This window comes from Hemitrygon akajei, chromosome 23, assembly GCF_048418815.1.
Source record: "Hemitrygon akajei chromosome 23, sHemAka1.3, whole genome shotgun sequence".
NCBI classification, from domain to species: domain Eukaryota; kingdom Metazoa; phylum Chordata; class Chondrichthyes; order Myliobatiformes; family Dasyatidae; genus Hemitrygon; species Hemitrygon akajei.
In genome coordinates, this window is record NC_133146.1 from 2,736,364 (window position 1) to 2,748,980 (window position 12,617).

The window sequence follows — 12,617 nt, forward strand, 5'->3', positions numbered from 1 at the left end:
TATCCAGTACTTATGGTTAGGGAAGAATCTGAATGATTTTGTGGGGATACACTGTTTTAATAAAGTCTGTGACAACCATGGTGTATTCATTCAGATCCATAGATCAGTTCTTGAACATGGTTTAGTCCACTAACTCAAAGCAATTCCATAGCTGTTCCTCTGCCTCCTACAGCCATCTTTTTGTTGTCCTAATTTCTGGAGCTTTGTTCCTTAGCCTCTGTTTGTATGCAGGTAGGAGAAGGACGGCCAAGTGATCCGAGTTATCAAAATGCAGTCTGGGTGTGGAAAGGCGGGCATTCTTTATCTTAGTATAACAGTGATAGAGCATGTTGGGACCTCTGGTACTACAGGTTATATGCTGTTGGTAATTGGGCAAGATTTTCTTCAAACAAGCCTGGTTGAAGTCATCAACTATGATTTGAAATGTGTCAGGATGGACTGTCACTTGTTTGGAGATATCATCAAAAGTATCTCCATCGTTAGATTATAGTCAGCCGCTGGTGGTATGTAAACTGCGGTCAGGATTATGGAAGAGGCATCTAGCATCAGATAAGCAACATTCACAAGGAAAAAACATAAATTTAACAGGAACTTTACACAAGCTTTACAAGAAGGCCTCCCCCCCCCCCCTTAACCCATCCCTATCTATAATTTTAGTCTGGTTCTCTTTTTCTCTCTTTTTCCCCCCTCACTATAATCTCCCCCCAGCCCTACCTTTCTTTCTCTTTTATTTCCCATAATTCTCCACCTTCCCCCAGCCCATTTCCCTCCAGCCTATCACTTCCCAGCTCTCTACTTCGTCCCTCCCCCCACTTCTTATTCCCCCCCCCCCCCCCGACCATCCCATGTTTCTTCACTCCTGATGAAGGGTTTCGGCCCGAAACGTCGTCACTACCTCCTCCCATAGATGCTGTCTGGCCTGCTGAGTTCTGCCAGCATTTTGTGTTTTTATTTATTTCCAGCATCTGCAAATTCACTCGTGTTGCCTTTACAAGAAAGAATGGTATTATAACAAAAAAGTGGAATCCTGTGACTTCCCATGATGATTCACAGTGAGGTTGTGGCTAGTTTAAAGTAAATTTATTATCCAAGTACATATATGTGACTATATTCAGTGTACAATCCTAAGATTCATTTTCTTGTGGGCATACTCAATAAATCCAATAACCACAATAGAATCAATGAAAGACTACACCAAGTGTATAAAAGACAATTTGCTGTGCGAATATAAAATTAAATTTTACAAATGAGATACTAACTAAATGAATGAATGAATAAATAAACAAATATCAAGAACATGAGATAAAGAGTCCTTGAAATTGAGTCTATTGAGGGAACAGTTCATTGTTGGGGTGAGTGAAGTTGACTGAAGTTATCCCACTGGTTCAGGAGCCTGATGGTAAGAAAGATAAGAGACAACTAGTGGATGTGGTGTTTTTAAAACTTTAATTTTTTTTATAAAATCCCATTCAGAAGGTTAGTTAACAAGATTACAGCACATGAAATTGTGGACAACGTAATGGCTTGTACTGAGAATTGGTTAGGAGGTGAAAAGCCAATTTGGAAGGGAATTGGCATGTTGGTTTTACTACAAGAGGATTTAAGTGACGAGAATACAGATATTTTACTGAATTTATATAGAGCCTTGATGAGAGGGCACCTGGTCTTCTTACCTCAAAAAGAGTGCCACAGAATGGGTATGATGAAGGTTCACCATACTGGTTTCTGAGATGACAGTTTTACCATATGAGGATAGATTGGGTTGACTAGGTTTGTGTCTTCCAATGCTGAAGAATTTATGGGTACTCATGAAAAAATACAGAATTCTTTCAAGGTTCAACAGCATAGATTTTGCAAGCATATTTCCCTTGGTCGAAGGGTGGCAAACCAGCTCCCACTGTCTTAGAACAAACACTGTTTTGGACATTCGAATTTTGCTGAATCTTTGGAATACCCTGCCCTGATGATACGTGCTTGTTCAGTCATTAGGTTTATATACTTCTGAATATTCTGGGCATTAGAGGGTATATATGGTGCCGGAAAGTGGAGCTGAGACAGAAGATCAGCTGTGATTTTGTTGAGGAGCAGAGAAGGACGAAAGGGGCAAGTGGCCTCCCCCTATCTTCTTACTACCCTGAGATTTATTTTCATTTTCACATACAAGGAATTGCTACTAAGCAATTTTGTCCTTTTTTTGGTAGGAATAGGGTGGGTGACTACGATGCTAAAATCACCATTATATGTTGGTCTATACACACTTAAGCTTAATCAGGATAATATATGTCCAGTGTTCTCACCTATTCCATCGATGGTGCTGAGTCCTTCCTCCTGCAAGTGTCGACAGTAAGAAATGATGCACACAGTCAGAAGTTCAGAGTTCAAAGTAAATTCATTATCAAAGTACGTATGTCACCAGATACAACCTTGAGATTTATTTTCTTGTAGTCATTCATTGTAGAACAACGAAACACAATAACAAAATCAATGAGAAACTACACATAAAGACTAATGAACAACCAATGTGCAAAAGAAGACAAACTGTTCAAATAAAGTAAACAAATAAGTAAACAAACAAACAGGTAAATGAATAATACTGACAACATGAGTTGAGGAGCTGGAAGTGAGTTCGTAGTTTGTTGAGTCAGTTGAGAGTGACTGAAGTTTTCCACGCTGGTTCAGGAGCCTGACGTTGAAGGGTAATAACTGTTCCTGAAGCTGGCGGTGTGGGATCTAAAGCTCCTGTACCTGTGAGAAGAGTCCATGGCTTGGATGGTGGGCATCCTTGATGATGGATGCTGTTTTCTTGTGACAACGTTCATGTAGATGCGCTGAACTGGTGGGGAGGGCTTTGTCTGTGATGGGCTGTCTAGATTTTTCTGTTCTCAGGCATTGCTGTTTCCATAGCAGGCTGCGATGCAGCCAGATCAGTCAGCACAGCCAGGTGAGATGGCAGGCAGCACACGCCTTTAAACAAATGTGCTCCAACAAATTTGGACCGGAGAAGAGAGAGTCAGGGCTGATTTTTTTAATGCAGTAAAGAGTCTCAATGATATAGGCAATTAAACATTGATTATTGATTACCAAAGAATGTCAATAATCTTGTTTGAAATAAATAAGTTCAATTATACCTGCTGCAACAGACAGTTACTGTATCTCACAACAAAACTAACTTAATAACTCACGTCTGTCTGCATCTGACCAATTGTCTGCTCGGTCTTCCTTCTTTAACATCAAAGAAGAGTACACATGAAAGAAACTAATATTGAACTTAAATACTGTAACCTCTCTAGGCATTGGCATGTTGGTGAAAGGCAGCATGAGCCAAGGGGACCATACAGTGCTCAGATCAAATAGTGAGTCAAGAAGGTACCTACTGCAAACTCAGATTTGTTCTAACACCCAGATGAAGAACGCCACACCGTTGCAGTAGGAGGTGAGGAAATGAAATTATGGATGACCATAGCAAACTTACCATATAGAATCTCCATTTAGTTAACAGAGTTGCTGTAGGTCTCTAATAAACTTACATTAATTACCTCCCTTCAAGTGTGCAGAGTGTCTACTGAAAGCAAAGTGCAGTGTAAGTAAAGATAAGTGAAATAGGAAACAGGCTTCACAAGAAGGACAAGGTGAAAATTTACACAATTGCCTTGCATTCACTGAAGCTTTCCCTGGTAACTTCTAACCAGTTACTAAAACAATGCTGTACATGGCTGTCCCTGAGCTTGCCCAAAGCTCCCTCTAAAGACATGGCTCTCCCTTAAGCAAGCATTACATTCAGTGACCACTTTATTAGGTACACCAGCTCGTTAATGCAAATATCTAATCAGCCAATCATGTAGCAGCAATTCAATGCATAAAAACACGTAGACATGGTCAAGAGGTTCAGCTGTTGTACAGACCAAACATCAGAATGGGGAAGAAATTTAATCCAAATGACTTTGACCATAAAATGATTGTTGGTGCCAGGTGGGGTGGTTTGAGTATCTCAGAAACTGCTCATCTCCTGGGATTTTCACCCACAACAGTCTCTAGAGTTTATAGACAATGGAGCAAAAAACAAAAAAAAAAATCCAGTGAGCATCATTTTTGTGGACCTTGTTAATGAGACAGGTCAGAAGAGAATGGACAGACAGTCACTGTTCTCTCTAAGATGCACAGCTACATGCTCCAGTGCACATAACCTTTGCCCTGCACATCTGGAATTTTTGTAACACTTAAAAATTTAAAGTGCCACACATTTTTCAGGCTGCGTAAATATTTCTTATTCAGAGCACTGGTCTACTCTTTAAAAAAAATTTAGAGGGAACATTGACGACAGTAACTCAAATAACTACACGTTACAACAGTGGTGTTCAGAAGAGCATCTCTGGACACACAACATGTTGAATGTGGTAGTGGATGGGCTACAGCAGCAGAAGAACACAAACATACACTCAGTGGCCACTTTATTAGGAATAGGAGGTACCGAATAAAGTTCCACTTAGTGCACGTTTGATCATAAGCAAACAATACCTGAGGAATTCACTGAAATTACTAATACCATCGACATGTTAGGACGGCCACAACATGCTGTTCGTAAAGCCACACCCAAATATTAATTGCTCTTCCTTCTGCAGATGCTGATTCACCTGCTCTGTATTTCCAGCATTCTTTTACACGTCATTACCACTATGTTGGGCAGGAACCTGCTTTCAGAATCCCTTTCATTTCGGTCTCAGTCAGAGCAAATGAGTGAGTAACAAATGAATAGATATCCTTACCCGATTCAATAGAGTGGACTGCAGCATGCCAAGTTATTGTCTTCTTAGTAACATTAATGATAAAGGAAAGTGTAGATTGCTAACGTGAGAAAATCTTCAGATGCTGGAAGGGGCAAGGAGTCAGTCTCAGGGGAAGGAAAAACACAAGGTGATAGGTGAAACCGGGAGAGGAGGAGAGGGTGAAGTAAAGAGCTGGGAAGTTGATTGGTGAAAGAGATAAAGGGATGCACAAGGGGGATTTCAGAAGACCATGGAAGAAGGGGAAGGGAGAGGAGCACACGGCCACACTGGACCTAATGCTTTCTCCTTCACTACCTTTCAGGGCCCCAAACAGTCCTTCAAATGAGGCAACACATCACCTGTGAGTCTGTTGGGGTCTTTTACTGTATCCGGTGTTCCCTCTCTCAACATATCTCCTTACCTACCCATCACCTCCTTTGGTGCTCCTTGCCCTTCCCTTTCTTCCTTGGTCTTCTGTCCTCTTCTATCAGATTTTCCCTTCTCCAGCCCTTTATCTTTTTCACCAATTAACCTCCCAGCTCTTTACTTCACTCTCTCCACCTCTCCTGGATTCACCTGTTATCTACCATCTTGTACTCCTTCCTACCCTCCCCCACCTTGTACTCCTTCCTCCCTCCTTCCCAGTCTTGAAGAAGGGTCTCAGCCCAAAATGTCAATTGTTTACTCTCTTCCACAGATGCTGAGCTCCTGCAGCAATTTCTGTGCGAGGTTTTGATTGCAGTGTGCATTTGATGAAGTCCTGTGTTCTAACGCTGGAGAAATTCAGCAAGTCAGGCAGCACTTATGGAGGATGTTTTGGGCTGAGACCCTTCATCAGGCCTCAAGATTCAAGTTGCTCAAGATTTCCAGCATCTGCAGAACCTCTTTTGTATATATGTGTTCGTACATTTGGATATGCTAAACACTTACAATAACCAATCTGATCGAGAGGGTAGTTAGCATCAAAACTTCAATTTAAACTATCGATTCCATCTCAAAAAGGGGATTGCTTTAACAAATGATGATCGACTAAAATGCATTAGCATCAAAACCACAGGCAGTAAACATCTACCTCTTTGCATTGCTCCGTGATTGATCTTTGTGCCTGCAAAAACCTAGGCTTTAAACTCCACAATCTGTTCATTGAGTCTTTCTTCTTCACTAGTCCTCCCCTCCTCTCAGATACTCTGTAAGTTTCTTTGCTTTAATATTCATTTTCCCTGCAAAGCAGCTTGAGACTTTTCGTTTTGTTTGGAATATTATAAACTGTAAATTGTTAATTGTCCTTGGATTGTCAGTGCCAAGTGACTTATACAGGAAACTTGGCATATTGACCATAAAGCATCCCTGGTCACTAATCTTACACTCATCTCATTATATTCCCTACAATTTCCCCTAGAGTCTACTGCTCAGCTACACACTAATGACAATTTAAAGTGCCCATAACCAGCTCATCAGGAAAATTTGGTGTGGACAATTAACCTATTTACCTTGTATAGTTTGAATAATCTTTTGTAGTGTCATATATCACATGGAAAGAATTGGTCCCTGGTCACCAACACATCAACTCATTTCTCAATTCTGAAATTTCAAAGGCAGTTTGAAGTTTAGTTTGCATTTTCTTAAGAATTGTTAAACTATAGCTGATGATCTGTGTTCTTTCCTCCAAGATAAGCATTTTGCTAAACAGTTTTATCCTGTCAAATGTTTGAATTCTGCAGTAAGTTATGCTTCACTTCATCAAATTCCTTCTAAAAATGCAAATCAGGATCAAAATCAGCTTGTTATCTCTGACATGGTGTGAAATTTGTCATCTTCTGGCAGCAGTACAGTACAAAACAAAAATTAACATAAATTGGAATAAATAAACACCCACTCAGTGAATCAGGAGCAGCTTCTTCCCCTCTGACATCTGATTTCTGAATGGACATGGAACCCATGGACTCTACCTCACTACACTTATTTCTGTTTTTGCACTACTTACTTAATTTAACTTTTTAAATATACATACACTTACTATAATTTACAGTTTGTATTACTATGTATTGCAATGTACTGCTGCTGCATAACAAAAAATCTCATGACCTATGCTGGTGATATTAAACCTCATTCTGAAGAGGGCAAGAGAGAAATAGTGAAGTAGTCTTGTTGGACCATTCAGAAATCTGATGGTGGAAAGGAAGAAGCTGTTCCTAAAACATTGAGTGTGGGTCTTCAGATTCCTGTACCTCCTCCCCAAGGGTAATAATGAAAGTGCATGTGACGGGTGGTGATAATCTTCAAAGATAGGTGCCGCCACCTTGAGGTACATGGAGTGTAAGAAGATGTCCTCGATGGTCGGGAGGAACATAGTACTCCCTCTAATCAGAGAGGCAGAGTTAAGGTTAAGTTAGACAAGTGCACCTTTGGTAAGTCAGGGGTAGCTTCCTCCTTGCCTTTCCACAAGTTAATTCATCTAAATAAACTAAAAGTGCAGAAGAGGCTCAGCAAGTGACGTGGACTTTGTGGAAACAGAAACTGATTTAATAACAAAGAATTGATGAAAGGTAATTGGCCTGATGGGGCCAACATGTTCCTGTCTCTGCAGGCATCATCTGAGCATTGAGAATCCCCAGAATTTTCTTTTATTAAAATTTTGAGCATCTGATTATTTTTATTGCTCTTTGACTAATCTTTTACTTATTACGGTTTCAAGGAAATTCACTGTTACGTTTTGTAAGTCCAAAACATAAAACTAAATGAAAGCAAAACATGGAGTTGGAAGACACATGTCTTAGTTTTGTTTTTTTCACTTTATTGAGCTACACGCATATGTATACTAGATATATGTGTGTGTGTGTGAGTGAATGTGTGTGTGTGTGTGTGTGTGTGTGTGTGTGTGTGTGTGTGTGTGTGTGTGTAGGTGTGTTTGTGTGTGTGTGTGTGTGTGTGTGTGAGTGAATGTGTGTGGGTGTGTGTGTGTCTGTTTGTGTGTGTGTGAGAGTGAATGTGTGTGTGTGTGTGTGGTGTGTGTGAGTGAATATCTGTGGGTGTGGTGTGTGTGTTTGTGTGTATGGTGTATGTGAGTGAATGTATGTGTGTGTGTGTGTGTGTGTGTGTGGTGTGTGTGAGTGAATGTGTGTGGGTGTGTGTGTGTCTGTTTGTGTGTGTGTGAGAGTGAATGTGTGTGTGTGTGTGTGGTGTGTGTGAGTGAATATCTGTGGGTGTGGTGTGTGTGTTTGTGTGTATGGTGTATGTGAGTGAATGTGTGTGTGTGTGTGTGTGTGTGTGTGTGTGTGTGTGTGTGTGTGTGTGTGTGTGTGTGGTGTGTGTGTTTGTGTGTATGGTGTATGTGAGTGAATGTATGTGTGTGTGTGTGTGTGTGTGTGTGTGTGTGTGTGTGTGTGTGTGGTGTGTGTGAGTGAATGTGTGTGGGTGTGTGTGTGAGAGTGAATGTGTGTGTGTGTGTGGTGTGTGTGAGTGAATATCTGTGGGTGTGGTGTGTGTGTTTGTGTGTATGGTGTATGTGAGTGAATGTGTGTGTGTGTGTGTGTGTGTGTGTGTGTGTGTGAGTGAATGTGTGTGGGTGTGTATGTGTGTGTTTATGTATGTGTGTGTGTGTGTGAGTGAATGTGTGTGGGTGTGTATGTGTGTATGGTGTGTGTGAGTGAATGTGTGTGGGTGTGTATGTGTGTGTGTGGTGTGTGTGTGTGTGTGCGTGTGTGTGGTGTGTGTGGTGTGTGTGAGTGAATGTGTGTGTGTGTGTTTGTGTGTGTGTGTGGTGTATGTGTGAATGTGTGTGTGTGTGTGTATGAGAGCTGCATTAAACAGACGTCACCTGCCTTTGGGAGACTTCGGCCTAGAGTCTTTCAGAACGGGAGCCTTCGTTCCTCCACAAAGGTCGCTGTATACCAAGCGGTCTATGTCACCATCCTCCTTTATGGCTGTGAAGCTTGGGTAACCTACAGCCGTCACATCAAGTCCTTGGAGTGCTTCCACATAAGCTGCCTTCAGCGCATCCTGGGAATTACCTGGCGTGAGCGGGTGCCTCACACAGAAATACTTGTAAAGACCAACTGCAGAAGTATTGAGGCCATAATCACCCAGCGTCAGTTGCAGTGGCTGGGGCACGTGATAAGGATGCTCCCATGTCGGCTACCCCGCAAAGTGTTATACGGCCAGCTACATCATGGTCGACGCTCAGCTGGAGGGCCAAAGAAGCGCTATAAGGATCAGATGAAGAATGCTTTAAGGAAGTGCAAGATCAGACCTGAGGACCTGGAGGATGTTGCTGCTGACCGTAACACTTGGCGACAGCTGTGTAGGGATGGGTTTCGTATTCTGGAGATGGAAAGAACAACCAGAAGACAGCAGAAGAGAGCCAGGAGAAATGCAGCCATAGTTGCCATCACTACCACATATACATGTCCCACCTGTAATAGAACATGGGTCCAGGATAGGACTGTAGTCATCAAAGATCTCACTGTTAAAGGAGTGAACATCATCATTGGATTCTGATGGACAACCGAAGAAGAAGAAGAAGAATGTGTGAGTGTGTTTGTGTATGTGTGTTTGCAAGTGTGTGAGTGTCTGTGTGTGTTTGTGCACGAGTGTGTGTGTGTCTGTGTGTGTTTATGTGTTTGAGTGTGTATGTGAGGGTGTGTGCGTGTGTGTGTGTGTTTGTGTGTTACTGTGTGTGCCTGTTTGTGTGTGGGTGTGTGTGTGTGTAGAGTTAACTATATAATAATACTACAATATAGATATCCACAACAGAGTAAATTTTAAATTGTCCCATTAAGGCCTAAAGATATAAGTGCCATGGAGGATTTCTTACTCTTGGGGGGTAATATCTTCCTAACAGCGGGGGGGGGGGGGGGTTGTGGTGTTGGCATTCTGCTTGGCAGGTGAGACCTGCAGCAGTGAAACAGTGTCAGGTCGTGCTGGTTGTAGGAACTGACTCTGAGAGAGTGGCTCTGACAGCTCTGGTCAACTTTCTTCTCCACAATTAACTCTGCTTTCAACTGATGGATGTGTCATCTCCAGACGGAGCAATCTCCAGGACAATGGTCTAATTCTGTCCTTAATCCTTCCAAGTACCCACTTTAGATGACCTCTGTAGTCCCTCATCAAGACTGCTTGTCCAGGAGTGAAAGATCAAACCTCCTTGTTTGAGGAGCCTTCAACTTGCCTCAGCTGTTTGTACTGCCTGCTCCTTCTGAGATTGTGTTTGAGGAGATCCAAGCATGAGTGCAAGGGGCAACAGAGGAGCAGCATGGCTGGCGAGTTGTTGGTTGTGGGGTGTGCTGCAAGGAGGGAATTGGAGAGCTTTTGGTTCAGTGTCAGTGCTTTGTGTTCTGCGGATATTGCAATCTTCAGACTCCGGACAGACCTGCTGCCAAGCCATTTGCAGCTGGGTGGCACGCTGCAGATGTAATATGTCTTATTCCATTTGCTTTCAGGAATAACTGAAACTGTTCTGCAACAAACTGTGCTCCATTGTCACTGAGAAACTTGTTCTGGAACACGAGTCCTTGAGAGGAGTGCAAGGCTGTAGTGAAGGCTATTGGGAACTCTTCAGGTCACTCTACTACCAAGAAATTTGTGTCCGTGAATGGTTTGACAAAATCCTCACAAATCCTCTACCAGGGCAATGCAGGCTATTCCTAGGGATGGACAGGCATTGCTCTTGGCATTTTCTGGACATGTTGACATGCCAAACAGTCCATGATGAGCTGCTCAATCAGCTGATCTTTCCCAGCCCACCAGACAAAGCTTCGAGCCAACGCTTTCATTTTGACCATGCCTATATGTAGCTCCTCCAACTCTTTACCTCTCGGCTTGAATGGTACAACAACCCTCAATCCCCACATAAGACAATCCCTCTCAAGGGCAAGATCATCATGGCACTTGTAAAAATGTGGTAACTGGAGTTTCTCCTGTACATTTCAGGCATTTTGGGTGTCCATGCTCACCTGATAAGGGGTGAGGTCCTTTTTCTGGTTTTCCTTTGGATCATCTCTGCCATAGTAGGGAGACTTTTGATATGTGTTAGGGAGAATACGTCAAGGTATCCTCTGTTGTAAGTTTTTCAGGTATTTCCAAATCAATCAACCATGATCAACCAATCTACCATGATTAGTTATCCTCTTGAATTTGGTCTTGTAATTGTCTGCTCCAAGAAACAGAGCCCATCTCTGCATTCGTGCTGCTGCTGTTAGTGGTCAGTGGTTGATGGCCAGTAATGAGGGTTAACTCTCTCCTGTACAAGTACTGCTTGAAATGTTTTACACCCCAAACCAGATTCAAGGCCTCTCTGTCAATCTGTGTGTAATTTCTCTCTGCAATGGTAAGGAAACGTCATGCAAAGGGTGTGGGACATTCATTTCCATCATTCATAACATGTGACATGACTCCTTTCTATGGAAAGGAGTAAATAGTTGACATTTTGGGCCGAGACCTTTCATACTCTTTTCCATAGATTCTGCCTGACCTGCTGAGTTCCTCCAGCATTTTATCTGCGTTGCTTTGGATTCCAGTATCTGCAGATTTTCCTGTGTTTACCATAAGGTGAGGAGTCACAGCAAGCTTCACTGGACAATATGGATCATAAAGTGGCAGTGCAGTGACTGACATCACCATTTCCTTTTGGAAAGCCACCTCACATTGGTCTGTCCATTGCCATCTCTCACCAATCTGTAGTAATGAGTTCAAGGACACAGTAGCCAGGTTTGACAGGAACATGTTATAGTAATTGATAAATCCTAAAAAGGATGCAACTGTGAAATATCCTTTGGCCTTGGACATCTACCACTGCTTGAATTTTCTCAGTACACTTGTGTGATGCTTGTGCGTCAATGGTGTGCCCACAGTAAGTTCAAAGTACATTTATTATTAAAGTATGCATACATTGAGATGTGTCTCCTTACAGGCAGCCACAAAACAAAGAAACCCAATAGAACCTATAAAGAATAGATGGTCAAACACCCAATGTGCAGAGAGAAAAAAAACAAATCATGCAAATAATAAAAGTAAGCAAATAGCATTCAGAACAAAAGTCAGTCCTCAAACATGGAGCCTGGAGCAGCCAAAGCAGGCTTCAGCCTCAGCCTCGGTTCAGTGCAGAGCCGAGTAAATGTCATGGAGCAGCGAATAAAACCAGCCTGACCCTTGCCTCTAGCCCCGATTTCCTCCCTGTCCAATCCATCTGATCTGGTGTTTAAATTGTCCAAACATCAGGTAGTTCCACGCACTAGGACCCGAGGCCTGTCACTTTGATATGCTCTGGCCCAAACACGCCCTTTCCAATTTGGCCTGGCACTTAAATCAATCAAATCTCACTCTCAGTTTAGGTGGACAAGCCTCAAATCTGCCTCTCCTCTGCTCTGATTGTCCTCCACTCCATTTGTCTGACTTTACCTCAAATATACCTCAACTTCGTCCTGATTTTGCCTCGAGTGTTCCTCGACTTTGCCTCATACCTGCACACTTCAACCCTTGACTCAGCTGTGCATTCACTTGCCTCTCTGTTGTTAGTGGTGATAAATTTTACAAGAAGTGATATTAATAAAGTATTTAGTTGTAGTCTTTGTTGTGTTTTCAACCAGGAAGTTGTCATTGGGCTTCACAGCACCATCTTAAACTGGAAGTAAAGCTAGGTTTAATAACTCATACTTGTGTGGTGTTCTGAGCCCCTAATCTTTTAATCTTTTCAATCCAGTCTTGAGATTTTGGAGATGTTCCTTGTCATCCTTCCCAGTAACAATGATGTCATCCAGGAATCACTGAACGCCTGGGCAGACTTGCAACACCTGGTCCGTAGCTTTCTGCCAGAGTGCAGCTGCAGATTCTGCACAAAAAGTAAGCCTATTAAAGTTG